This window comes from Sapajus apella, unplaced genomic scaffold (genome assembly GCF_009761245.1).
Source record: "Sapajus apella isolate SASKATOON/1434 unplaced genomic scaffold, GSC_monkey_1.0 scaffold9, whole genome shotgun sequence".
NCBI classification, from domain to species: Eukaryota; Metazoa; Chordata; class Mammalia; order Primates; family Cebidae; genus Sapajus; species Sapajus apella.
In genome coordinates this window covers 42,672,087-42,697,681 of record NW_022436949.1, presented here as the reverse complement: position 1 = coordinate 42,697,681, position 25,595 = coordinate 42,672,087, and the positions used below count along the sequence as shown (strand labels likewise).

The 25,595-nt window shown below is 38.2% G+C and overlaps 1 long non-coding RNA gene across 1 annotated transcript in view; it reads left to right on the top strand.

The window, feature by feature from the left end:
• LOC116551371 overlaps positions 1-25,524 on the top strand; it is a 41,329-nt gene extending 15,805 nt beyond the window's left edge. The window contains exons 2-3 of the long non-coding RNA XR_004268883.1: positions 10,272-10,373; positions 24,854-25,524. This is a non-coding gene — a long non-coding RNA (uncharacterized LOC116551371). The remainder of the gene's footprint in view (positions 1-10,271; positions 10,374-24,853) is intronic.
• Positions 25,525-25,595: the final 71 nt, after the last annotated feature.

Sequence of the window (25,595 nt, the reverse complement as noted above, 5' to 3'; positions counted from 1 at the left end):
TTGTTTATAGATTTTAGACACATCTAAAGCAACTTACTAACTTATGAAGAAATAAAAGAAAGGAACAGATCCATAACAATGAAAGAAATAGAATTCGAAATTTCTGATTTTCAAGTTAAGAAAGCCTAAGTCCATATGAACATGCAAGTAACTTCTGTTAAACATTCAACAAGAGTCTAATTTGAGTTTTCCATAAGATATTATGAATGGAAAAATGGATAATAGGCTAGCTTGATAAAAAAAAAAAAACTAGAAAAAGAACAGTAGAAGAAAGAAAAACTTATGAGTTAAACTTATTTTTAGGCACTGATGTTAAAAGTTCTAAAAAAGAAAAAAGCATAACTAAATTAATAATGCATTTTTAGCAGAAAATGTAACATAACTAAAATGAATTTAATTTCAGGAATGTAAGATTAGTTAATTATTATAATCAGTTTATATAATTCACCTTATGAAGTAAACAAGAAAACAATATAAGCTTCTCAATAAATACAAAAAGATTAATAAATTTGACATACAATTTTGATACAAACACTTAGCAAACTAGAAATAGAAGAGAACCTCCTTAGCCTATCTACCAAGGAACCTCTAATAAATATAATACCTAATGGTAAACCACCAACAGCCTTTTCTTAAGATGAGGCACAAAATGATGCTCTTCATTATTGTTTTTTTTTTATTCAATATTGTAGAGAATTCCCTATCTTGGGGTCAGCAAACTGTGGCCCATTAACCCAATCTAGCTTACTGTCTGTTTTTATATGGCCCATGAACTAAATGATTTTTTTTTTTTTTATTTTTAAATGGTTGGTAAACAATCAAAAGGATATTTCTGACACATGAAAATTATACAAAATTTAAATTTAACTGTCCATCAATGATGTCTTGTTTCCTTATGTATTATCTATTTTGATGCTATAACTACAGACTTGTATATTTGCAACAGACCCTGTATGGACCACAAATCCTATCTGGTCCCTTACAGGAAGAGCTGCATGACCTCTGCTTTGGTTGGCAGAAAGACAGCAGATTAATTAGTTAATTAATTAAAGCTACCAAAGTTTAAAAAAAAAATTTAGCTTTGCTTTGGTATAATTTACATACAATAAAATTAATCAACTTTAAATGTACAATTAATTGTGTTTTGAAAAATATACAGTTTTGTAGTCAGCACCACAATCATGATATAGAACATCTTTTATCACACCAAAAAGTTCTCATATGTTCTTTATCTATCAGTCCTCTTCCCTTACATCCAGCCCCTGAATGTCTCTGATCTGCTTTCTTCATTTTCTAAACTGTGGCATCTTGTTTTTGAACTTTTTCCACTTAGCATAAAGCTTTTGAGATTTATCAATATTTTGGGCTGTCAGTAATTATTTCCTTTTTATTTATGATTAGTATTCTGTTTGTGTAGAAATAACTGAATTTATTTATACATTTCACCATATGAAGAAAACAGGTAGTTTCTATTTCTTGGCATTATACATTAAATATTCTATAAATATTTGAGTACAACTTTTTGTGTGAATATATGTTACATTTTCCCTAGGGTAAATATCTAGAGATAAAATGCTGATTCATGTGGTAAAGGTGTGGTTAGTTTTATTAGAAGCTGCCAAACTGTTTTCCAAAGTGGCTGTGCAATTTTCCATTCTCCACAACCACGATTAAGCTTCCTAGTTGCATCATTTAATTGCCAGCAGGTGGTACCGTAATTTTTATTAAATGTTGCCATTCCAGTGGGTATGTAGTGATAGCAGGTTGTTGTTATCTGCATTTAGCTAATGACTAATAATGCTGCAACTTTTTTATGTTCACATTGGCAATTTTTGTGTCTTATTCTGTAAAGTTTGCCTAATTGTAAAAGGGATATCTGTCTTTCATTATTGAATCATAAGTGTTCTTTCTATATTCTAGATGTAAGTGTTTTATTAGACATACAGTTTACAAACATTTCCTTCCAGTTTGTGACTTAACATTTCATTTATCTAAAAAGTGTCTTTTGAAGAAGAAAGGGTTTTAATTTTGATAAAGTTCAACTGACAGATTTACTTTGTGCTTTTTGTGCCCTACAAGAAATCTCTTTGCCTAGTCAATGTTCTCAAATATTTTTCACTGCTTTCTTCTTTTTTTTTTTTTTTTTTTGAGACGAAGTTTCACTCATGTTACCCAGGCTGGAGTGCAATGGCATGATCTCGGCTCACCGCAACCTCCGCCTCCTGGGTTCAGGCAATTCTCCTGTCTCAGCCTCCTGAGTAGCTGGGATTACAGGCACGCGCCACCATGCCCAGCTGATTTTTTGTATTTTTAGTAGAGACGGGGTTTCACCATGTTGACCAGGATGGTCTCGATCTCTTGACCTCATGATCCACCCGCCTCGGCCTCCCAAAGTGCTGGGATTACAGACTTGAGCCACCGCGCCCGGCCGTTTTCTTCTAGAATTTTTACAGTTTTAGCTTTTATCTTTAGTTGTATTTAATCAGCTCTTACATTTAGTTATCAATTTTGGGTTGATTTTGTACATGGTGTGAGGTAAGTTTGAAAGGCCCTTATTTGGCATATGGATATCAAATTGTTACAGCAACAACTCCCATTACTTGTTTCTCACTGAATTACCTAGTCGTTTTTATAAAAAATTAATGGTCTATAAGGGTCTATTTATTATTTATTTATTTATTAACCATCTATTCTGTTCTATTGTTTAATACATCTCTTTTAAGTCTAACATCACACTGTCTCACGACTGTAGTTTTATGGTAAGTCATTAAATTACTTAATGTCTTCCAGCTTTGTTCTTCTTTTTCTAATTGGTTTTGACTTGTCTATATCCCTTGGCTCTCCATATACATATTAGAATCTTTTTATCAATTTCTCCAAAGAGTTTGCTGAAATTTTGGCTGTGATTGCATTTAACCAACAGGTCAAGTGAGAAGGAACAGTACCCTAGCAATATTTAGTCTTCTGACCCATGAACATGGTGTATCTTTCCATTTATTCAGGCATTTTTTAATTTCTTTCAAAAAATTTTTTTGTGGTTTTCATGATATGTGTTTATTACTTTATCCTGGTCAGAAATTGAAATGGCAAAAGTATAAGGCTGAAAGGCAGAAAAAAAATACGAAACTTGTAAAAGAGACAGCCGAGACATTTCAAAGAACACAATTAGGTGGAGGTCATCAAGCTCTGCTACAAAGTTATGTGAATTTACAACCATGCAGTGTTGGTATGGGGTTATGAAAATTAAAGTGTGATGTAATAGAAAGCCTAGGGGCCGATTCTCATGGATTTGGAAATTAGATTTATGACAGAGTAGTCACAGCAGGTATGTGTGGAAAGAATTGCTTAACAATAAATAGTGCTGGGAAGACTGACCATTCACATGGAAATATAGATTCTCATATCACACCTTTTACAAAATTAATTCTCAGAGGATTGATAACCTAAACTGTACTACATAGTACCAATAAGAATATAAACTGTAAAATTTTGGTGTCTCAACACAATAGAAGGTTATTATTCGTTTTTCAAAATCAGTGTAGGTATTCCTGGTCAGAAGGTAGCTTTTGTCCACACGGTGATTCAGGGACCCAAACTCCTTTCAACTCATGGCTCCTCCACAGCCCAGCACCTCAGAGGCTTCCTTTTAATCACCCTCTTTTTCTGTTCCAGTGGCAACCACTGTTCTCTGTTCTCTCCATTGATCCAGTTGTAGACATTTATGATATGGCTATTTAGGGACTAAAAGACAATATATGTGGCTACTGTCCCCAGCCTCAAAACATAAAGACAAAGCAGATTAAAGATAACTAAAATATAAAATAATCCTTCAGGAAGAAAATTAAAAAATAGGAGCCAATAGTCAAACAAATTTCAAAATCCTGCCATGTAGGCATTAGGAAGACTGTTCCCTGGCCACAGGGGACGTTACTTGATGAGACTCAAGTCTCTAGGAATTCTCCACACTTCTCCACTATCCCCGGAGATTCTTTTTATTTTTTCTCCTCTAAGACAGTTTCAAGCTTTAGCAAGCATCAGAATCACCTGGAGGGCTTACAGCCCACATGGGTGGGCCCCATCCATAAAGTTTCTCATTAGTGAGTCTGGGTAATATGCATTTCTAACATTCTCCTGGGTGATTCTGGTGCTGCTGGGCTGGGGATCACATGTGGAGAGCCCTGCTGCCTAAGACCCCATCTGAAATGAGCTTTGAGGGGTCTGCCCTTCTTGAGAGGGCTGGATCTTCTCTGCCAGCTTCTTGCTGGGGCAGGTTTGGAGGCATGAGGGCTATTTTATAGTCACAGGCTTTTAAAAGCCAGGTTGCAATTTATTCAACAATATAATTCTCACAGACACGGTAAACTTCTCATCTATTTGATTCCAGTAAATCCCATGTATGAATAACCACATTCATTCTTCCTTAGACATAATTCTCAATCTGATTTAGGTCTTTGCTTTTTGCTCCCTATAACCTACCATTGCCTTTCTTGTCAATGTAATGGCAGGTACCTTGAGACCATCTCATACAATAGCCTTGAGTTGGACAGAAACAATCTTAATTTGATCTTTGCCACAAGGCCTAATCCTTCGTGTAACTGAGAATTCCTAATGAGTCTTTGTTGCTCTAAGTTATTTTTTCAGTCTAATTTTAAAATCATGGTTTAGGGTGCAGAAATAGCTTTGCTAATCCTTGAATCTCCAAATTTCTGGACTTTCTCCACTCCTTTCCATCTCTGCTCTCACGGCAACAACGACTTCTTGCTTAGACTCATCTTTTTCTTTTTATACCTGAGATAAGAGTGAGTAGAAACCAACACACACTCACATTTTTAGCTCTTTCCAATTACCTCCTCAGAGCTACGTATCTATGAGGCATTTGGTCTGCTTTTAAAATTATAGCAGACACCATTTTATGCTACTGCATAACAGACCTCTCCATATTTCTGTCTTGCTTGATCTTTTTCCTTGCTTTCTATTACCATCCACGATGTCAATGCCACATATTTTAGAATTTGTTAAGGTAGCTTTCCAATTCTAGATACCAATTTCTACATTGGTTAGGGTAATAATGCTACGTGATGAAATAAATAGCCAAAAATTTAGCGTCAACACAATAGAAATCCTTTTTTTGCTCAAGTGTCTGCTGAATATGGGTGTTCCTGGTTGGCAGGTGTCTTAGGTCAGGCTGCTGCAACAAACTACCATGGACTGGGTAGCTTATGAATAACAGAAATTTACTTCTCACAGTTCTAGAGACTGGAAGTCTGGGATCAGGGTGCCAATATGGTTGAGTTCTGGTGAGGACCTGCTTCTTAGTTCATAGAAAGTTATCTTTTTGCTGTTCTTTCTGGGATCTCATTTTATCAGGGCACTAATCCCATTCAACAGGGATGGCCTAATCACTTTCCAAAGGCTCCACTTCCTAATACCATCATACTGACAGTTAGGCTTTAAAATACAAATTTCAGAGGAACAGAAACAGTCAGTCTATAGTAGTAGGCTATTTACCTACACATTGTCATTCAAGGCTCTATGTTCCTTCCACTTGTGGCTTCATTGGATCCTAAGATCCTAGAGTATTTGCATCTTTGTGGATGGGGAAGGAGAGAATTGATGCCCTTCTTATATACGCACTACATTACGTCTACTCATATTCCATTAACAAGAACTAGTAACATGATCCCATCTAGATGCAACCAAGGGTTAACTAATCACTGACTGGGCAACTTCTCCCTGATGATTCTACCTTCTAAAGAGAAGAGGCACAAACACTTGGTGGACAGTTAGCCTTCTTTACCACAGATACAAAAGAGTGCAGTAACACTTTAGATGACATAGGACACTATTTTAAGAATCTGGGGAAGAAAAGAATTTTTAAAATAAATGACAGACAACATAAACCACAAATAAATTATTGATAAATTCAACTACATAAATAAAGCATTAAGAACTTCTGTTCATCAAAATATACCACAAGGAGAGCAAAAAGACAACCTTCAGACCAGGAGAAGATGTTTGCAATATAAACCCCTGACCTTACATATCCAGAAGATATAAAGGACTCTTACAAATGAATAAAAAGACAAATGGTTCAGTAGAAACTATAGGTAAAAATATATTGATAGATACAGGAAAAGTTGCTTAAACTCATTAGAATTCAGGGACATGAAACACTGAGCTACAGAGAACTGCCATTTCATATCTATAAGGTTGGCACATGTTTAAAAGCTGGATAATATGAAGTATTGGTAAGGTGGTGTGGTGTAGTGAACTCTTTTTCCAGTGCTGTTAGGAAGGAACAGTTACACAACAATTTGGAAAACAGTTTGGCGTTACCTCATACAGGTAGTGGGTACAAGGGTATTTGTTTTCTCATTATTCTTTTAAACTACACACACACATACACACACATAATTTATTTCACAATATAAATATTTTAAAACAATAATCTTTTGAGAATATGACATAATTGTAGAAAAGGTGATTTGAAGTCATGCTGTAACTGCACTGGATATATTCTCCAACACTTGATCCCTCTTCTTGATCCTAGTTTCCTCTGTAGAATTATTTCTTTCCCCCATCATCATACAATTATTGGATAACCTAGCTTCTTAGATTAATATGAAATAGCAGTTCCAAACCAATCCACCTGATCATCTTAATCTTCTGTGGGTTGGTGAATAAGGGGGTGAGAGTGCCACACCATGACCTCTTTTCCAACTCACCCCCCAGTCCTCTGAAGGAAGCACACCTTCTGTTTGTGTCAAAGGGGTTAATTAATAAGACTTTGTGTCACTTCCAATAATTACTAGGAATTAAAATTCACAGAAGGCTCAATGAGGGCCTGGCAGCTGTGCCAAAATAAATCTGCCTCTGATCATGCAGCCGCAGCTGTTACATCTCAGAAAACATTTTCCAAATCACCTTGGTTTTTTCAAAGCCCAAGCATGAGTATGACCAGATTCCCAAAGAGTTCCTTGGACTTGAAAATAGGAAGATGGGCCCCACAAACACCATATGGATCTACCCTATGGCCTTCAAAGTTGACAGGACTCATTTATCATTTTTCATAAGAGTGAATTTCAAACCTTTTATCCAGCAGCCAGAATTTAAGGCCATACATAAACTCTTCTTTGTTAACTTGCAAATGGAAATAATGAATTATTATAATAGACTATAATATGTAGCCTAAATGAGACAGATCCCCCCCAGCACAGAGAAATAGGTTGAAAAATAAAGTAGAGGCCGGGCGCGGTGGCTCAAGTCTGTAATCCCAGCACTTTGGGAGGCCGAGGCGGGTGGATCACGAGGTCAAGAGATCGAGACCATCCTGGTCAACATGGTGAAACCCCGTCTCTACTAAAAATACAAAAAATTAGCTGGGCATGGTGGCGCGTGCCTGTAATCCCAGCTACTCAGGAGGCTGAGGCAGGAGAATTGCCTGAACCCAGGAGGCGGAGGCTGCGGTGAGCCGAGATCGTGCCATTGCACTCCAGCCTGGGTAACAAGAGCGAAACTCCGTCTCAAAAAAAAAAAAAAGAAAAAGAAAAAGAAAAATAAAGTAGAAATTTGTACCTGTCTTTGTGCAACATGAGGCGGAGTCATCCTAGAATCCCCTGGCATCCTCATGGCCCTCCAGAAACCATTTTAAATGTTAAATTGAGAACACAACCACTCCTTTTAAAATCCTTAGGCAAAATTATGCTTCCTAATTGTACATTACCTTGACTCCAATGCCAGAAACAAAACAACCACTAGAGGGCAGAGAACCTTATTAGAAATAAAAGTGCCTGAAAGAACAGAAAGCTCGAAATGCCTTCTTAGCCAAATATATTCATTTCTGAGAAAGGCAACATGAGGATAGGTTGTTTATATTTATACAATATCTTTCTACAAAATATGAGTCTTCCAAGGAATATAAACCAAACTGGCAAAATTAGTAAATGTACATATTTTTTTCACCAATGAGGTGCAGTTCCTAACCTGCCATATAATTCAATTAACCCAAAGAAATGTAATGTCTATTAAAGACTACATGTTAGAAAACCAACACCTTTCTAATTTGCAGTGCCTAGAAAATATTCTAAGGGAGCCCTAAACCAAAAGAGATGGTGGGATATATTGTGGAAATTTTATTTGGGAAAAGCAGGATCCTGTGTTAGGCATCCTAATTTTCCCTGGGCTTGCTGGGATATAAGATAATGACTGTGTGGCTAGTTAATCCTTCAACTCGTTGATTTCTGGCTCTTGTTTGCATTGATGGAGGTGGTTGTTATTGGTGGTGATGTTCATCTTGTATATCTGTGTGTCTTTCTCTCCAGAATGAAAGAAATGCTTTAGGGTCCTGCTTCATGACAAAAAGGAATTTCTAGATCATGCTACAACTTCCCTCACCAACAACGTTCCCCCTATGTCTGCTGAAGTACAAAGTATCTCCATATAATCAAGAGCCCTGTGAGTTACAAGCTAATTCAAATAAGCATTGATACACAAAGAAAAAAATAACCTATCCTGAGGGTGCACCTGCCTAGTAAAGAATGGAGCTGAGTACGTGGGCTGAAGAGGAGATGCTTAGGGAAGTTTTTGTGTATTCCAACTGGCAATCATTAGTTTCAAATCTGCAGGAAGAATGAAAGTCAGGAGAGAAATTGTGAAAAAAAGAGTAAAAAAGAAAATCTTTTGAGTTATTTGGTTAAGTGGAACTTGTGGAAGATTAGAAAAACAAATAAAAATGAAAAATGAACCAAAGGAGATATCCCATTCTCATTGAGTGTACGTGGAAAAAAATTTTAACATGGAAACTGCTGTTATGGCTGTCTTTGAGAGTAGTAACATGGATGAAGTGCAATTAGAAGCTTTTGAATGGAACTCTTATCCTCAGCAACAGATCAAAGAATTCCCTGAAAACTCACATAAAATTCCCTTGGATGCCAGAAGGATCTCAAGTAAGCAGAATTCACAAGGACTAAGTTTCCTCCTAAAAAGCAATTTGTGTGCTTCATTCTATACTTGGCTTGGTGTGTACTACCGTGGGGACATTTTATTTAGAAGTAAGTGAGAGAATCTGTTAAACCATGTAATAATGATGATAGTAATAATTATGATGATGATGACAAGGAGAACAAACTCCTTGTAGTTCTTGGTTGTTAGCACTTTCCATTTATTAACTCATTTAACCCTTATAACAATTAACCCCAAAAATGTAATGTCTATTAAAGACTGCATGTTAGAAAACCAACATACAATTTCTATGAATTAGAAATTATTATCTTGGTGTCCATTTTATAGAAGGAACTAAATTGAACCACAGGGAGATTAGGGGACTCACCCAAGGTCACATGTATAATAAGTGGTGGAAGTGGAGCTGAACTCAAGCAAGTCTGTTTCAGGTGCTACACTTTTAACCATTGGTTGAGCTGCTTTTGTAAACAATAAAAATGCTGTGTTTGCATTTTTTTCTAGTACTTATTGTTGTGTGAGTAAAATGTAGAAATCTGTAAGCCCATGTAGTTCAGGTGTTCCAGACCAGCTGAGTTGGATCCCTATGCAGGTTAAGAAGTTTGCCTCATGTATGGTGAGCATTAAATTGATGCTGTCTTCTTGTTTTCTCTACACATTATCAACAGATTGTGTATTTAAAAATATGCAGTAGTACCTCAAATATTTAATTTTAAGAAAACAAATCTACTTATGACAATATTAAATGGAAATGCAGGTGATATGGTTTGGATCTGTGTCTCATGTTACACTATATCCCCAGTGTTAGAGGTGAGGCCTGGTGGGAGGTGATTGGATCATCGGGGTGACTTCTCATTGTTTAACACCATTCTGTTCATGCCGTCATCACAATAGTAAGTTGTCATGAGATCTGGTTTGCAGCGCCTCCTCCCTCTCTTTCTTCCTCCTGCTCCAGTCACATGAGGTACTGCCTCCCCTTTGCCTTCTGCCATGATCATAAGGTTCCTGAGGCCTCCCCAAAATCCAAGCTGATGCTGCCATGCTTCCTGTATAGCCTGTGGAACTGTGAGCCAATTAAACCTCTTCGCTTTATAAATTACCCTGTCTTAGGTATTTCTTTATAGCAATAAGAGAACTTACTAATACACCCTGTTAAAAGAGAATCCTCCACAATTTTGCAGATTCCTGTCACCTGGAAGGGGTTGTTTGGTGTAATGCAAAGAAGACAAGTTCAGCCACTGGTGTCACCTACTCAACAGGTCATCTCCTCCTTTATTATCTCTTTTTCATTCTCATTTTCCTTCCTTTTCTAGACCTTTCCTTATACTGAAGAATTGTATAAAATTTATTTTCGCCAAGAAGTTCAGAAACTTTAACAAGGCTGATGTGATGAAGTGTTGGATCTTTCTTTGAAAGTAAGTTTTTTTTCACATTAATCATTTTAAAATAGAACATAGGCCAGGCACGGTGGCTCACACCTGTAATCCCAGCACTTTGAGAGGCTGAGGCAGGCAAATCACTTGAGGTCAGGAGTTTGAGACCATCCTGGCCAATGTGGTAAAACACTGTGTCTACTAAAAAAAAAAAAAAAAAAAAAAAAGAGCCAGGCGCAAAGGCACATGCCTGTAGCCCCACCTGCTTGGAGGCTGAGGCATGAGAATCACTTCAATCTGGGAGGAAGAGGTTGCAGTTAGTTGAGATCATACCACTGCAATCTAGCTTGGGAGACAGAGCAAAACTCCATCTCGAAAAAAAAAAAAGAATTTTAATTAAAAATTCAATGACTTTGATCAAACCTAAAGAAACTCCTAAACCAAAAAAAGATTGAGGGAGAATTTGTGTGGCTCTGTGTGCATTGACATAATTTGCCTATTCTTGTACTCCCTGCAAAAATTAAATGCTGTAACACATAGGTTTTCTATTTAATCAAATCATACACATTTAAGGCTTTTGCTTAGCAAATTTATCTGATTATCAGCTTGACATTTTTTAAATTATTTAATCATTAAGATAATCCTTTAGACCCTAGCTCTCAAAGTATGGTCTGCCTATCTCTGAAGGTGTTCTGAGTTCTTTTAAGGGATCCAGGATGTCAAAGCTATTTTTGTAATACTACTAAACTGTGTTTTGTTCTCACTGTTTGTCATTTACCCTGCTTATGCAAATGTAATGGTGGGTTTAACTGCTGGTCCTATAGCACAAAGCAAGATAGTGGCACCAAACTGTGCTAATAGTCATCACATTCTTCACCTCCACATACTTGCAGCAAAAAAGGAATATTTCAATCTCACTCAAAATATTCCTAATGAAGCAGTAACATTTGTTATTTTTAAAACATCTAGATTCTGAAATGAACATGCTTGAAGGTTGTGTGTGACAAAATGGGGAGTATGTTTAAAGCAGTTCTGTATTCTTCAATCCATAGCTGTCTTGTGCCAAAGCACCTCAGGAAATTTTTTAAGTTGCAAGCTGAACTAGATGCTTTTTTCATGAAACATTTTTTTGAAAGAATAACTAATAGACAAACAGTGCTTTTCAGACTTCTTCATTTGGCCAAGTTTTGGAAAATCAACAAAATGCACCTGTCATTTCAAGGAACACAAACTAACAATATTTGTTTCCAGTGATGAAGTTCAAGCTTCCATGTGAAAACTAGAATTATGGAAAATTTGTATCTGTCTCATGAGTTTGACAGCGTCCCAATTTTTAAAGGCTGTTCTGATCAGATTTGTGGTAATATTAGCAAATGTCATTTTTTGGCATTGAATAATAAAATATGTCAGTATTAGGAAGCTGTTAAACCAATAGATTCCAAATGACTGATACATAAGAATCAAAAATCAAACAAGGGTAAAAATCTATTTCAAGTGAAGATAGGCAAAAATTTTAATGTAAAATACATGAAAAGTTGTTTCAGATATTCCACATTACAACTAATCTTTAAGAAACATTAGAAAGATTAGTTGTTGAGTTTTGGTGTTATATCAGAGAGGAAGGTCAAAAAATATCTGAAATGACTCCTACAATACTCCTTTTATTTCCATGTATTTCAAACAAAACAACATATTTAAACTACTAAATTAGAGCCCATCTGTCCTCTGTTAAGCCGAACATTAAGGAAGTCTGCAAAAACTATAAAACAATGCCACTCTTCTTACTAGTATTTATTGCTTTGATAAGTCTTATTTTTTATAAATAGACATTATTTGTGCCACTGTGCAATGGGTTTATAAATCTCATTTTTAAATAATTTAAATTTTTTCTGTTTTAATTTCTATAATGCCATGCAGTGATAGCTATTAGTCACATTAACCAAAGCTCTTCTAAGTCTTAAATACTTTTTTATGAGTGTCAAATAGTCCTGAGACGCAAAAGTTTAAGAAATTCTGCTTTAGATATCTAGTATTAGTGGCTATAAGCTACATGCCTTACCAGGTCTGAAGTGCCACACAGTGGTGCAAAGACCATAAAGTTATTGTCTAAAGACTTGAGTCTGATCATGACTTACCCATTTACCAGCTCCGTGTTCTTAGATAATTAAGTTGGCATCCCTGAGCCCTTAATTCCTATACTTGTAAGATGGATATAATAACTTCTTAGAAGGTTAGACAGTTTGTATGAGTTGCCACAGGTAATGGGTCTATTCCAATGTCTGTAATATAGTCGGTAATAAATGCAAACAGGTCCCTTCTGTTTCCCCAGGTGCCTATATCCATTCTACAATTACATTGTATTGCCTTTAAATCCCTTAATTTTCTTCCAATATTATAACAAAGAAACACTTGCTTATTTCTTACATAATTCATACCTTCTCTAAATCCCTTCTTTTGGCAAATTTTCTAACAAAATTAATACACACCTACGTAATACATAGTTGTGTGTTATATGTATTATACATATATATATATATATATAATACATATATGTGTGTGTGTATATATATCTCACAGAAATAAACTGAAGCACAGATAGTAACTAAGATCATACAAACAATAAGCATTGGAGTCAGAATTCGAATCCAGGTCAGAACTCTGCACAGTACACCACTGGTTCTGTATGCATCCAGTTAATATATGACTGATGGAAAATTGACTTAGTTACATCAATATCTGCTCATTTTAGAAATTACAACAGTTTCCCCTACCTCCTTGCATTAGTCTCTCCACTGCAAAACAGACAGACTCACCATCATTTATGTGAGTAGACCCAAACAACACACGTATTCCTTCCAAATAGTAGCTTTTTGTACTGGAGTTACTTAAACACAGTCAGATAATTGCTGGTGGATAAACAGAAATAATTTAATATTTTCCTTCCACATAATTGCATTTTAATCAAGGGAAGGACCAATCCTTTATCATTAATTGTTACTTGACAGTTTAAGTTAATGTTAAACTGACAGTTTAAGTTAATGTTAACTTGGTGTTAACTATTTTTAAATTGCCAGGTTTGGAGAGAATGGGAAGTTGATTTTTGTTTATATCAGCATGTTTGTATCCAACGAATACTGGAACTGTTTTTTTTTTTAAAGAACATAATTAAATAAATGTCTGACACACATTGTATATACGCTCAAGTAGTAATTTCAAAACACATCATAATTTTTAGAACAGATGTTACAAAGCTGCAAGAATAATCTAAACAAGCCATTTTTGGGTGCCATGAGAATACTTCTCTTAATTTTTTTCTTTTTTTTTTTTCTTAGGTGTTAAATGAGTGTCATTATTTGTATCATCTCCTGTGCCTAAGCAAGTTAATCATATCACCAAACAATCTACTACAATAGGACACAACTTTTCTTGTTTTCCCCTAGTTTGATACAACGCTTTATAGATTCATAGAATATTAAAGCAGAAGGGGCCTGAGGAACCATCTAGTTTATCTCTCTAAATTTACAGGTGGGGAAATTACTGGCATTGTACATGGTTCACAATGGTGAGTAGAGGCAGGGATCTGGAATGAAGGAAGGATGGGATTTCCTTTTCTAAATTCCCTTGTTGACTCTGGTGACCCTCTGTCTTCAGAATTCTTTTTATATATGTTTTCTTTGATCCTGATCCCTTTTTGTCTTGATGGCAACTGAAACAGAGGCTACAGATCTTTCTCTTTTATATCCCAGAGTTCTACTCTCGATGCCACCATGGGAAGCAGACTTTTACTGGGGATAATTTGGAGTAATGGCATGAGAGAATTGTGTCTCATCACCATATGGGAGAAGACCTTAAGCTGAATATTAGATTTCTCTCTTCTTAAGTCTCTCAACGATTCTGGCAACTTCTACTTTCTGGTAATTTCCACCATGTTCTTTATATATCTGCAGCTCATCACCAACTTCTCTCTCCTCTGTCTTCTCCCAGCTTCATACTCCCTTTCTGGAGACGCACTTCTTTAATCTATCTCTGTGTTCCTGCTAACTCATCCCTTTGAGGCCTCACATTTTGTTAACTTCTGTTTTTCAGTATATTTTCTTAAATAAAAATAGTTATTTCCCTAACAGGAACTTTGATGCCAACAACAAAATAATATATATATGTTATATTTTGTACATATTATATCTTAGCAGAAGTATACTTAAGGGGCTTTTTGAACAACTGGCAAAGTGGTTAATTCTACCAGGGGAGGTCAGTGTCTTAGTCCATTTGGGCTGCTATAATAAATGTATATATACTGTGTAGGTTAAACAACAAATTATATTTTTCACAATTTTGGAGGCCAGGACTTCCAAGATCAGGGTGCCAGCAGATCCTGTGTCTGGTGAGCGCTCTCCTCCTGGTTTGTAGATGGTCGCCTTCTTGCTGTATCCTCGCATAGTCAAGAGGGAGATCATCTCTTCTGTGTCTTAAATAAGGATGCTAATCCCATTCACAAGGGCTCCATTCTCATGACACAATTACCTCCTAAAGTCTCCACTCTCAAATACTATCACACTGAGTATTAGTCTTTAACATATGAATTTGTAGGGGTGGGGCACAAATAGTCCACCAGAGTCAGATAAAGCAACGTTTTCTCCACAAAATAAAGGAGGCAAAATTGGGGAGAAAAATATATCAGGCAAACAGACCAGATAGAGGTGAATATAGAACAAGTGGCAAATGGCAGGAGATAGGGGGTGTCTAAAGTGCATGGTTCCTATGGCTGGTGGGAGAAAATGATAGGCAGTTGCACTCAGGGGTAGATATCAAAAGGTGTTCTTATGTGGGTGAGGAATTTACATGGGGATTTGGGGCACTTGAATCTGTTTCTTTAACCTCTCTCCTAATCAGACCTGCTCTCCATCCACTCTGGCACTACCTTAGTTGAGTCTATCACATCTCTTTTTCATAGTATTACATTGCTTTAAGGTACAGAGATGAGAAAGAAGATGAGCTTCAGGAAAATAGACCCCTAACTTAGGATGTTTTAGAGTAAAATATGTGGAGAAGTAATAAGACTTAAGCTGGAGAGACAAGCAGGCGCCAAGACTCTTTCTAAGGACAACTCTGGCATCCCTCAGCTCTCTTTCAGCTCCCCGCTAACAAACCATCTACCTAAATGTGTTTATGCAAACTCCAGGCAGGAGCATGCTCAATGTGAAAACCTTTCTTCTGACTCCCCTACAAAGGAAACACAAGCAACTTACAATTCCAGCAAATTTCCAGCATAGTATAAAATTTATTACAAAAATGAATATCAAAATGACAATATTTTATTGATAGAGATCAAAGAAACTAGTAGAGAAGCTCCACATTTATGAGAACTGGCTGTAATAATGTTCTGTTATTTGAGACCATCTGTGCGAACATGGAAATAGCTTCATTACATGTAAACACATAATAATAGTTATTAAAATTTGATTCTCTTTGTACTGTACTCAAACAAAAAGAGAAACAGAGAAGCTACGGTATGTTGTCTGTGAATGCAGAATCAGAGAAACAAGTACATGTGAAAAGATACTGCAGAGTTTGCAAATCTTTTCTGGAATATCTAATGTTTTTATTAGAAAATCCAAGATGCCACATAGATAGCCCCAACTTTTGACCTACCATGCAGAGCTGGCTATGACCTGCATGGGGATGTCCACGATCATCCACACAGCAGGCTGCCTTTGGAAGTGCTCTCTGCCCCATCACATGTATACACATGCATGCATATTTTTCTCATACACAGAACTATCCTGCAAAATTTGTATTACTCTAAATTTTACAGATGAGGTAAAAGCTTCAGCTACTGAATGAGAGCTTGAGTATAGAATTGATAAGCCAATATGTAATTCAGGTTCTTGCTTCTCAAAAGCTAGCCTTTTTCTCTTGGCATCTTCCTGTTCTCATGGAATCAGCTTTTCCCATGGGACTCGTAAGCTAGCTAAAGAGCCTTAAAGCCTTTCCCTTGATATATATTGCAAGAATATAGCAATACTTTGAACCATCTAAACTTGTGATTCATAATTCAAACACGTTCACTATTTACTCATGAAGTTCTTTGAATACTAGCTGTCCCTACTTTGCAGATGTAAGCTGAAACCATGCAAAATAGTTTTAATAATCAATGTGAAAATTATTTTTCTGTAAATTAAAAAAAATTGTGAAAACATTACTTTTATTGTCAAGTATTGTAAATGTACAGAAAATGATAAAAATCATAAAATTAATATTTAGTATACTATAATTGAAAACAGAAACACTGAGGATGAAAGCATTCTATTAATTTGTAAAAAAATTATTGAGGACACTTTAGGATGTGAGGGCGATCTGGCTGAGACGTCTGTTACCCCATTGATCACCAGGATTGATTCAGCTAACCTGGCTGGCTAGGCGTGCGTCCCCTTCTTCTCTCACCGTTCCATATGCGTCCCTCCTGAAGCTGCGAGCTGGGTGGAAGAAGACGTCCATCCCCGATAGAAGAAGTCCAGCCTTCGCTCACAGGTATAGGAGTAGTTGTGCTCCCCTGCTAGACTCTCCACACAAGCTCTCAAAAGTAGTTTAGAGCCATGAGCAGTCAGGAGTGAGGACGTGGTTGCCACTTACTTGGTGGCAGGCATGGACAAGTGGTGCTGCCGGCCTGGTACCAGCGGAGTCAGTGCCTTTCACGATGAGATGAAGAAAATTTAACAGGTGGCGCTGGATAATCAGAGCATTGCTCAAGAAACAGCAGAGAAAAAAGCTCCTTCAGCCATCCGTGGTGCAGCCAAATCCGGAAGCCATACTACGCTGGGTGAAGTCAAGGACCAAAGAGGAGTTGACTCTTTGGTGGACTCTCATACGCCCCACAGCCATGTTGTCTTCATGGCATTGATGTTCGGGCTGCCCTGGAGCCAGATAATAAAGATCTGGAAACCAAAGTTCATGTTCTTTCATTCAGCTCCCCTGTTTTGGAAGGAAATACTGAAGGAAGTCTTGGTGGGAAAAACAGCTTGGATACTGCTTCCAAGCCAGATCTTCAGAAGAGTCTCCAAAAACAATAATATCTCAGTCTGAACTTTGATGAGGAGGCTGACAGTGAGAAAGAAGAAGGAAAGAAAATAAGATCCCAGACTACATGTTCAGAAACAAAGACCTAATTCGGTATCCAGCCAGCACTCGACCACAGATGCAGCTGCTTCCGGTTCCGGTGCTGCTGCCCAACCGGCCCATAACGAGCTAGGAGAAGTGGAGGGCCTGGAGAACTTTCCTTCCGGTTCCGGTGCTGCTGCCCAACCCAGCACATAAAGAGCTGGGAGACGTGAAGAGGACTTTGCTTCCGGTTTCGGTTTTGCAGCCCAACGGCCACATAACCGACTGGGAGAGGTGGAGGGCTTGGAGGTCTTTTTAGTCCTGCCCATCAAAGTGGTCACAATAAGATGTCGTACAATCAGGAATAAAAAAAGGAATAGATTGGGGCCTTTGCCCCACTTACTGTATGTACTTAGAAAAAGAAGAAAAAAGACATTTCTTCTTGCAGCTAGAAAGCAGAAAAAGAGCAAAACATCCAACCGCCTTATCTCCACTGACCCCGCTTATTTATCTCATGGAGAAAATTATATTGACCAACTTAGATCCAACCCCAGGGGAACCAAGTTTGCAGCCTGTGACTGCGGCGTCTGCCCCATCAAGGGCAGAGTCTGGAGGGAAGGCCCACACACGGCAATAGCTGGCTATGGTCTCCTGTGAAACAGGCGTAGTGGGGTCTGAAGGTCCTAGGAAAACGTCTGTGATCATTCCCGGAATGACGGTGAATCATGAGCGGATCCCGTTCCAGCCACGAAATCACCACGACAGCTTGCTCCCAAGATGGCAGGACTATGGTCCGGGTGCGGGGCCTCACGCCTGTAATCCCAGCAGTTTGGGAGGCAGAGCGGGGTGGATCCGGGCCGAGACCAGCCTGGCCAGCATGGCGAAATCCCGGCTCTGCAAAAACAGAACAATTTACCGGCTCGGGAGCGCGCGCCCAGCAGCCCACGGGGCTGAGGCACGAGAATCGCTGGAACGCGGGAGGCCGAGGTTGCAGTGAGCGGAGATCGTGCCGCTGCACTCCAGCCTGGGCGACAGAAGAGCAACGACAACAACAAAACGCAACACAATAAAACAACAAACCACCCAAAAAACAAAAACAAAGCACCGACAGGTGGCAGGGGAGGCTTTGGAGAGGATTAACCGGTGGACACGAGCCCTCAAGGTCTATGTGGCAGAGCTTTGGACTTTCTTCTTGGCTCCCTCAAGCCTGCATCATGGACGCGAAAGGTGTTTTGCTAAATTTTTTGGATTATCGGCACCCCTCCGTGTACTATGTGACTCATAGACCAGTTCGCCCTTCCCAGAATGTATCTAAACCTTGAGAACACAGGAGTTCTGTGAGCTCTGCCGTCAGCACCGGTCAGTCACAGCCCTTGTGTGCGTAACTGTTTGCCAGCCTTGGGAGAGGCACCTGTGGCGGCTGCTCCTGATGATTTCCCTGCTGTGGACTGACGTCTTATCCCTGCCTACTCCTGCACCACATGAGATAAGCATGTTAAGGAGGGCCAGCTGGGAACTATGGAGACCCTTGGTTTGCCCCCACTAACAAATCCCACCTGCTGAGTGTGGACAAGACTGTTTACATCTCAGGCATACTTCCCCTCAAGTGCCTCCCTCACAGCTGTGCCCGGAAGCCTTACAACTCGTTATCACATCCCCTCCCCCAACTCCCCACTCCCCTTGGCACTGTAGCCTTGGCGCACTGCCTGGCAAGCTACCTTCATTGAACACAGAAGCTCCGGGATCTCATCCTGTTTCTCCTCCTCCCTCTGGTTTAAAGAGATATAGCAATAACCTAATTTCACATAATTTCTGTTTGTGTGTACAGGTTATTGGTTTTATATAAGTCCTACTTATACCTTTTGTGTGTTATAGACATAAAAGTTAATTTCCATTAAAAAAAGAAAGAGTAGGCAGTGCCTACCTTCTTCTCATCATAAAACTTACAACACGGAGCCAGTATCTTTTCAGTGTTTTATCTAATTGTCATACTCCTTTCTAAATTTGGATCAGCTTGCACCATTGTATTTTTTGTGTCTTCAATGTCTTGCAGTTATCTCTGAGAACTCCTTTAATGTGAAGTTATCTTCTTACCAGCTTCACTTCCTTTAAGACATCTTCATTCTTTTCTTCACAACTATTTTTGTCATTTAGGCTGTTAAGCTCACTGTCACTAAGTTCCTCTGGCTGCATACTGAGTCTCTCAATGGCAGCAGCATCAACATCCCTACGGCCAGCTATTCCTCTGTGACTCCATTTATTTATGCTGAGTTGAATTTCACATCCAATGCTATCAATTTTCTTTCTTTTTTCTTTTTTTTTTTTTTTTTTTGGACAGCTTTTTTGGACAATTCCCTCTCTCAATTGCCTATCTTTATAAAATGTCACATGGGTCTATCGCTGGGAGACAAAAAGGCAACACAACTACATGTTTTGTTGTCTGTGGAAACTGAACAAACAACAAATGCAACAGTGATGGACCACCAGTACACTAAGCAAGAAGTGATCAGGTTGGATACTGATCATGATGTACATCTGTTATTTACAAAGTGATTTAAGAAGTGATGAGCTTGCAGCAAAATTTGTACTTCATGTCATTATTCACAGTCAATCTACCATGGGAAGGAAAATTTAAATTGTTGGCTGGGCGTGGTGACTCACACCTGTAATTCCAGTACTTTGGGAGGCCAAGGCAGATGGATCACTTGAGGTCAGGAATGCAAGACCAGCCTGGCCAACATGGTGGAACCCCGTCTCTATTAAAAATACAAAAATTAGCCAGACATGGTAGCAGAGGCCTGTAATCCCAGTTACTCGGGAGGCTGAGGCAGGACAATCTCTTGAACCCAGGAGGTGGAGATTGCAGTGATCTGAGATCAGGCCACTGTACTCCAGCCTGGGGGACAGAGTGAGACTGCCTCAAAAAAAAACAAGAAACAAAAAAACCTCAAGTTTTTCGGGCACTGACACTATTCAACTAAACCATGATGACTGAAATTCCCATATATTGGAATCTGTACAGTGAGGGCTACCCTTGTAGACATAATCAAACCCTGGGAGAGACTCCACTTTTTTTTGGTTATATTAATTACTTTCCTTCCTTGTGTCTCTGGCCTCAAAGGCAGTAGAGGGCAATGGCTTAACTGATCCTGGAGTTAAATTGCCTTTCTTTACAAAGTAGTCTGTTGGTTCCTATCCATGACTTGTGTCACACCTGTTTTTCTCTGTTCCTATATTTTCTCATCTGGTTAAACTATAATAATAACTATCCCTATCTTGTAGAGTTTTGTGAGCACTGCATGAAAGAACCCAAGTAAAACCCTCAGAATGTATCAATCACAGAATACCAGACCAGTAAGCACTTTCTATTTTAATGATGTTATTACTTATAGTGGGTAGTTCTGAAAAGTTATTTATTTGACAAATATTTATTGATTTTCTGCTATGTATTTGTTGCTGAGAATACAGTGGGGAAAGGTATTTCCCCACAGAGCTTACACTCTAGTGAGGCAAACATGATTTGTTAATTAAAAATGAATATTCATTTAAAAAGATAAAAAATAAGCCTATGGAAAGATAGAATCATATAAAACTAATAGAAAAATAATTTTAGGTAAATCATGTTAAATGCTTTCAAAAGTGAAGTTGTAAAACTGGTAAGTGCAGAAGGAAAAAAATAAGTGAATTTTTTGGACACCCTAAGAGCTCTGCCCCTGGTTTAGGTACTTGTGAGTCACCTTTAGTCTTTCCCAACACAAATCTTTAAGTCTTCCCTTTAGATAATTATTTCCATGATCATGTATTTGCCCAGTTCTTGAAGCGAAAGAAAAAAAAACTATTTTACTAGTGTATACTTACCGCTGTTAACAGATCTAAATGTTGAACAGGCAGTTGGCCACCTCAGTAACCATTGCAAGCCTGTATCTTCTTTTGTAGATTAATGTGTTTGACTATGTCATCCCAGACTTTCCTTATGATAAGTCGGGTATTTACTCGTATAAATATTTCAGGAAGCAATACAAGGAGACTTGGAAAGAATGCTTGAAGAGGAGATAGATCTGTGTCCAGATCCTCCTCCTGTAACACTTACATGTGTTCTCCCTGTTCTTTAAGCAGGAAAACAAAAAGCACAGTTCTGCAAATACTTTATCAGTGCAATCTTTCCAGATTTGAAGTCTTTTAGAGAGGACCTAAAAAGGGCCCAGCAAGGGGCTGGCAGAGTAGCTGCCCTGTCTTTAGAATGCAGGCCGTGAGGGGCCCATCAGGCTCTCACTGTAGCACGCAGCTCTGCTGTGACGGAACGTGGGAGGAAGCATTCTCCATGAATATATTTGTATTTTGAAGAACCTTAATTGTAACAAAAGTAGTGTTTTGACAATTTTCTCAACAATGTGGAGGAAAGGAAGGTTGGTGCTCAAATGAAGTATTTCCTTGATTATACTGAAGGTTCTCTTTATGTGGAGAAGGTTTTCTCGCAATGTGAGGCAGACCGCTTGGGCATTCAAGGAGAAGGGGTGGGTTTCACAAGGCAGATTAGCTGCAACCATGTGCGTGTACAAAAGGAATAATGAGGGTAAAACCGCACAGTAGCGATTGTGAACTTTCTGCTTCCAAATTCTTCCAAGCTTTGAAACAGACATAGTACAGGGCCTGCTGTCTCTGCAGAACAAACAGTAATAGTTCCAGCTGCATCCTCTCCTATACCACCCAGTATTCCTTCAAAGAACTGAGAATAGGAGAAGCCAGCTTTCAAATAAAAAGTGCATGTCATGGTGGGGGATCAGGTGGGCATCTTGGTGCAGAGGGTTGGGGTGTGTGGCTTGTGAAATCAAGTTACACTGCAAGCCTCAACTTCTTTGTTTTGAAAAATGGTAGTGCAATCTTCAGAGAAATTTAAAGAATGCTCAAAACACCGAAAATAAAATTTAAAAAGAAAAAGAGGATCAGCAATAAAGCTATTAGGAAGTACATGTCAAAATCGAGGATTAATTAATTCGACATATTTTTAATGGGAAAATACTATATGCCAGGCAGGGCTGCTGTGTATGACCATGCAATGTGTAGAATGCAGAAAAGCACTTAGCTACTCACAAAGAAACTGTATGGGGTGCTGGAGGCCCTGGAGTCAGACAAGTTTTTCTCTCTGGAGTTAAAATGGTGAATCAAATAGACGTCTCTCTCCTTGCAAAGTGTACATTTCAGTGCAGGATGAAGACATATTAGGAGACATGTATAGGGTAATGTGTTGAATGTCATGTATGTGGAGTGTCATGGGTGCATGGAAGAGAACCCTGATCCACAGAGTATCCTCCTAGAGCAGGTATAGCTGGCAACATGGAGGACAGGCTGACAACTGTACATTTGTTGCTCAAATGACATATTTCCTGGATTATTCCAAAGGTTCTTTGTATGTGGAGAGGGTCTTCTCCCAGTGTGAGGCAGAGAGCTTGGGCATTCAAGAAGGGGTGGTTCCGGTTCCATGAGGTAGATTAGCCACAACCATATGCCTGAACAAAAGAAATAATAGGGGTAAAACCACACAGTATGTGAGCAGTGGAAGTGCTTCAGACAAAGGGAGAGAAATTGGCAAGAATGCCAGCAAAAGAAAGGCCTGATACTTTCAAGTCTCTGAGTGAATTCAGTTTTATTTGGAGCATCAAGAGTAAGGATGGAGAATGAGCTAGAGAGGGATATAAGGGTTGGCTTGCTCACACACAGTGCAGTTGACCATGTTAAGGTGTTTGGGGCAGTGAGTGAATGTTTGCAAGCAGGAAGGGGGAAGGGTCACAGGATCTGCATTTTGCAAAGACCATTATGAATGTCAGGTCCAGTTTGATTTGAGAGGAACAAGAGGAGACAAAGGATGCATACCACACATTGTAGATTTTACTTAGGAAGTTTGTAAATAGTCTATTAAAAATTTAAATAATTTTATGTATCCTTGCATGTGAGATGGATCTGGATGTAGCATACCAATGGGTCTTGGCTTTTTTTGCCTGTCTGTGTCTTTGGATTGGGGGATTTAGTCGATTTAAATTTAGAATTAATAACAATATATGTGTGTTTGATACTGTCATTTAATGTTAGCTGGCTGTTTTGCCCACTAGTTGATGCAATTTCTTAAATATGTTGATGTTCTTTATTTTTTTGGTATTTTTTAGAAAGGCTGATACTGGTTGTTCCTTTCTATTTGTAGTGGTCCTTTCAGAAGCTCTTGTAAAGCAGGCCTGGTGGTGATGAAATCTCTGAGTGCTTGCTTGTCCATCTCACATGCAAGGATACATAAAGACTCAAAGGGATGGTGAAAAATTTACCAACCAAATGGAGAGCTAAAATAAATAAATAGAAAGCAGGAGTTGCAATTTTTGCTGATAAAATAGATTTCAAAGCAACAAAGATCAAAAGAAGCAAAGAAAGATATTACATAAAGATAAAAGGATCAATGTAACAAGAAGAGCTAAAGATCCTAAACATATATGCACCCAATACAGAAATACCCAGATATATAAGACTTACAAAGAGACTTGGACCCTTACACAATAATAGCGGGAGACTTTAACATCAATATTAGATAGATCAATGAGACAGAATGTTAACATCGATATCCAGGACTTGAACTCAGATCTGGAACAAGTAGACTTAATTAACATTCATAGAACTCTCCACTTTAAATACACAAAATATACACTCTTATTAGTACTACATCACACGTATTTACAGGTTTAAATGAAATATTGGTTGGCTGCTTGTTAATTATTTTCTTCCCTCATTTTTTTTTAATGTCTCTATTATTAAACACAATTACAGGCATACCCAGTTTTAGACTGCATTCTAGCCCGGGCAATAAAGCAACATCCCTGTTCTCTCTCCCTCTTCCTCTTCCTCTTTCTTCCTTTCCTTTATTCTTTTTCTTTTTTTTTTATATTCTTTTTCTTCCTTTCTAAAAAAAAAATTTAAATAAATTAAAAAGGAATTAGTTAGAATTGAAAGTAAAATTACATAAACGACCCTACCCATTTATCCATTTGGTGACAAAACCACACAGAGAAAAGTTATTCTACGTGACTTAAAAAAAAAAACTTAAATGATTGTGTAATCCCAGTGGGATATACCCCAAGGAAAAAAACTCCCTATAAAAAATTACTTAAACTGTTTTCAGTAACCATTCAAGGAAATGTTAATACAATTATTATGAGATTTTAATCTAATATATGTAAAGCCATAAAACATTGTAATTTTAAATGCTCCTTCTGTTCTTGTTTACACATTTTAGAGACTTTAACTTTTTTTATTTTTAAGGGAAAATATGTGAGTGACATTTTTGGTGATAACATACGGGGCCCAAGGGTAAAGTGGGAAGATAGAGACAAAAAAGCAAAATTATTCTACAAATTAAATAATAAGAAATTTCTGTTTTCTCTTAGGAGCTCAACAAAGAAGGAGAATTTGAGGAAGGCTGAACTCAGAGAAGAGAGGTGGTAAATAGAGAGAAAGGTGTCTGGAGAGATCAGCTACACGGTAGCCAGCTGAGACCAGTAGAGGACAAAGATCATTACGGACATTCCCTGCAGCAGGAAGCAGCAAATGAACTGTCAAGCCAGTGAAGTCTGACACCCAATTATAAGTTGTCAAACATATACATAGTGTCTTTCCATCATACCTACATTTGTTAACATTATTTTTGTTGACCTTCTGTTTTGTGTGAAGCACTGATATGCTAAACCCTTCAGAGTAAGTATGGTGCCTTCATGACCTGACTATGTGATTGCAGTCAGTGTTTGGAGGAATGAGGGAGATAAGGGAGAAGTAGGGCTGTGTGTGTTCACATTTTGGGGCACAGCAGTCCCCAGACAAGCTGGGGACGTATGGTGAGCTAGTGACGAAGTGGCTGGAAAGCTTAGATGAGCAGCTAGAAACAAGAGTGGAGAAAGACAGAGTGGACTGGGAGTGGGAGAGAGAGCTGGAAGTCTTAATTAAGATTAAGCCAAGGAGTGTGGCAATGAGACGTTGTCACTCTGAGATAGGAAGCAGAGTTAGTCTTCATATTATGCCATATTAGATACTTACAATTGCTTGAGAGTCATACCTATGGATGTAATCCCAGATATGCCCCAACTAGCCATGAGAATTATGGGCAAGCTATTTCATGTCACAGAGCCTCCTCAATTT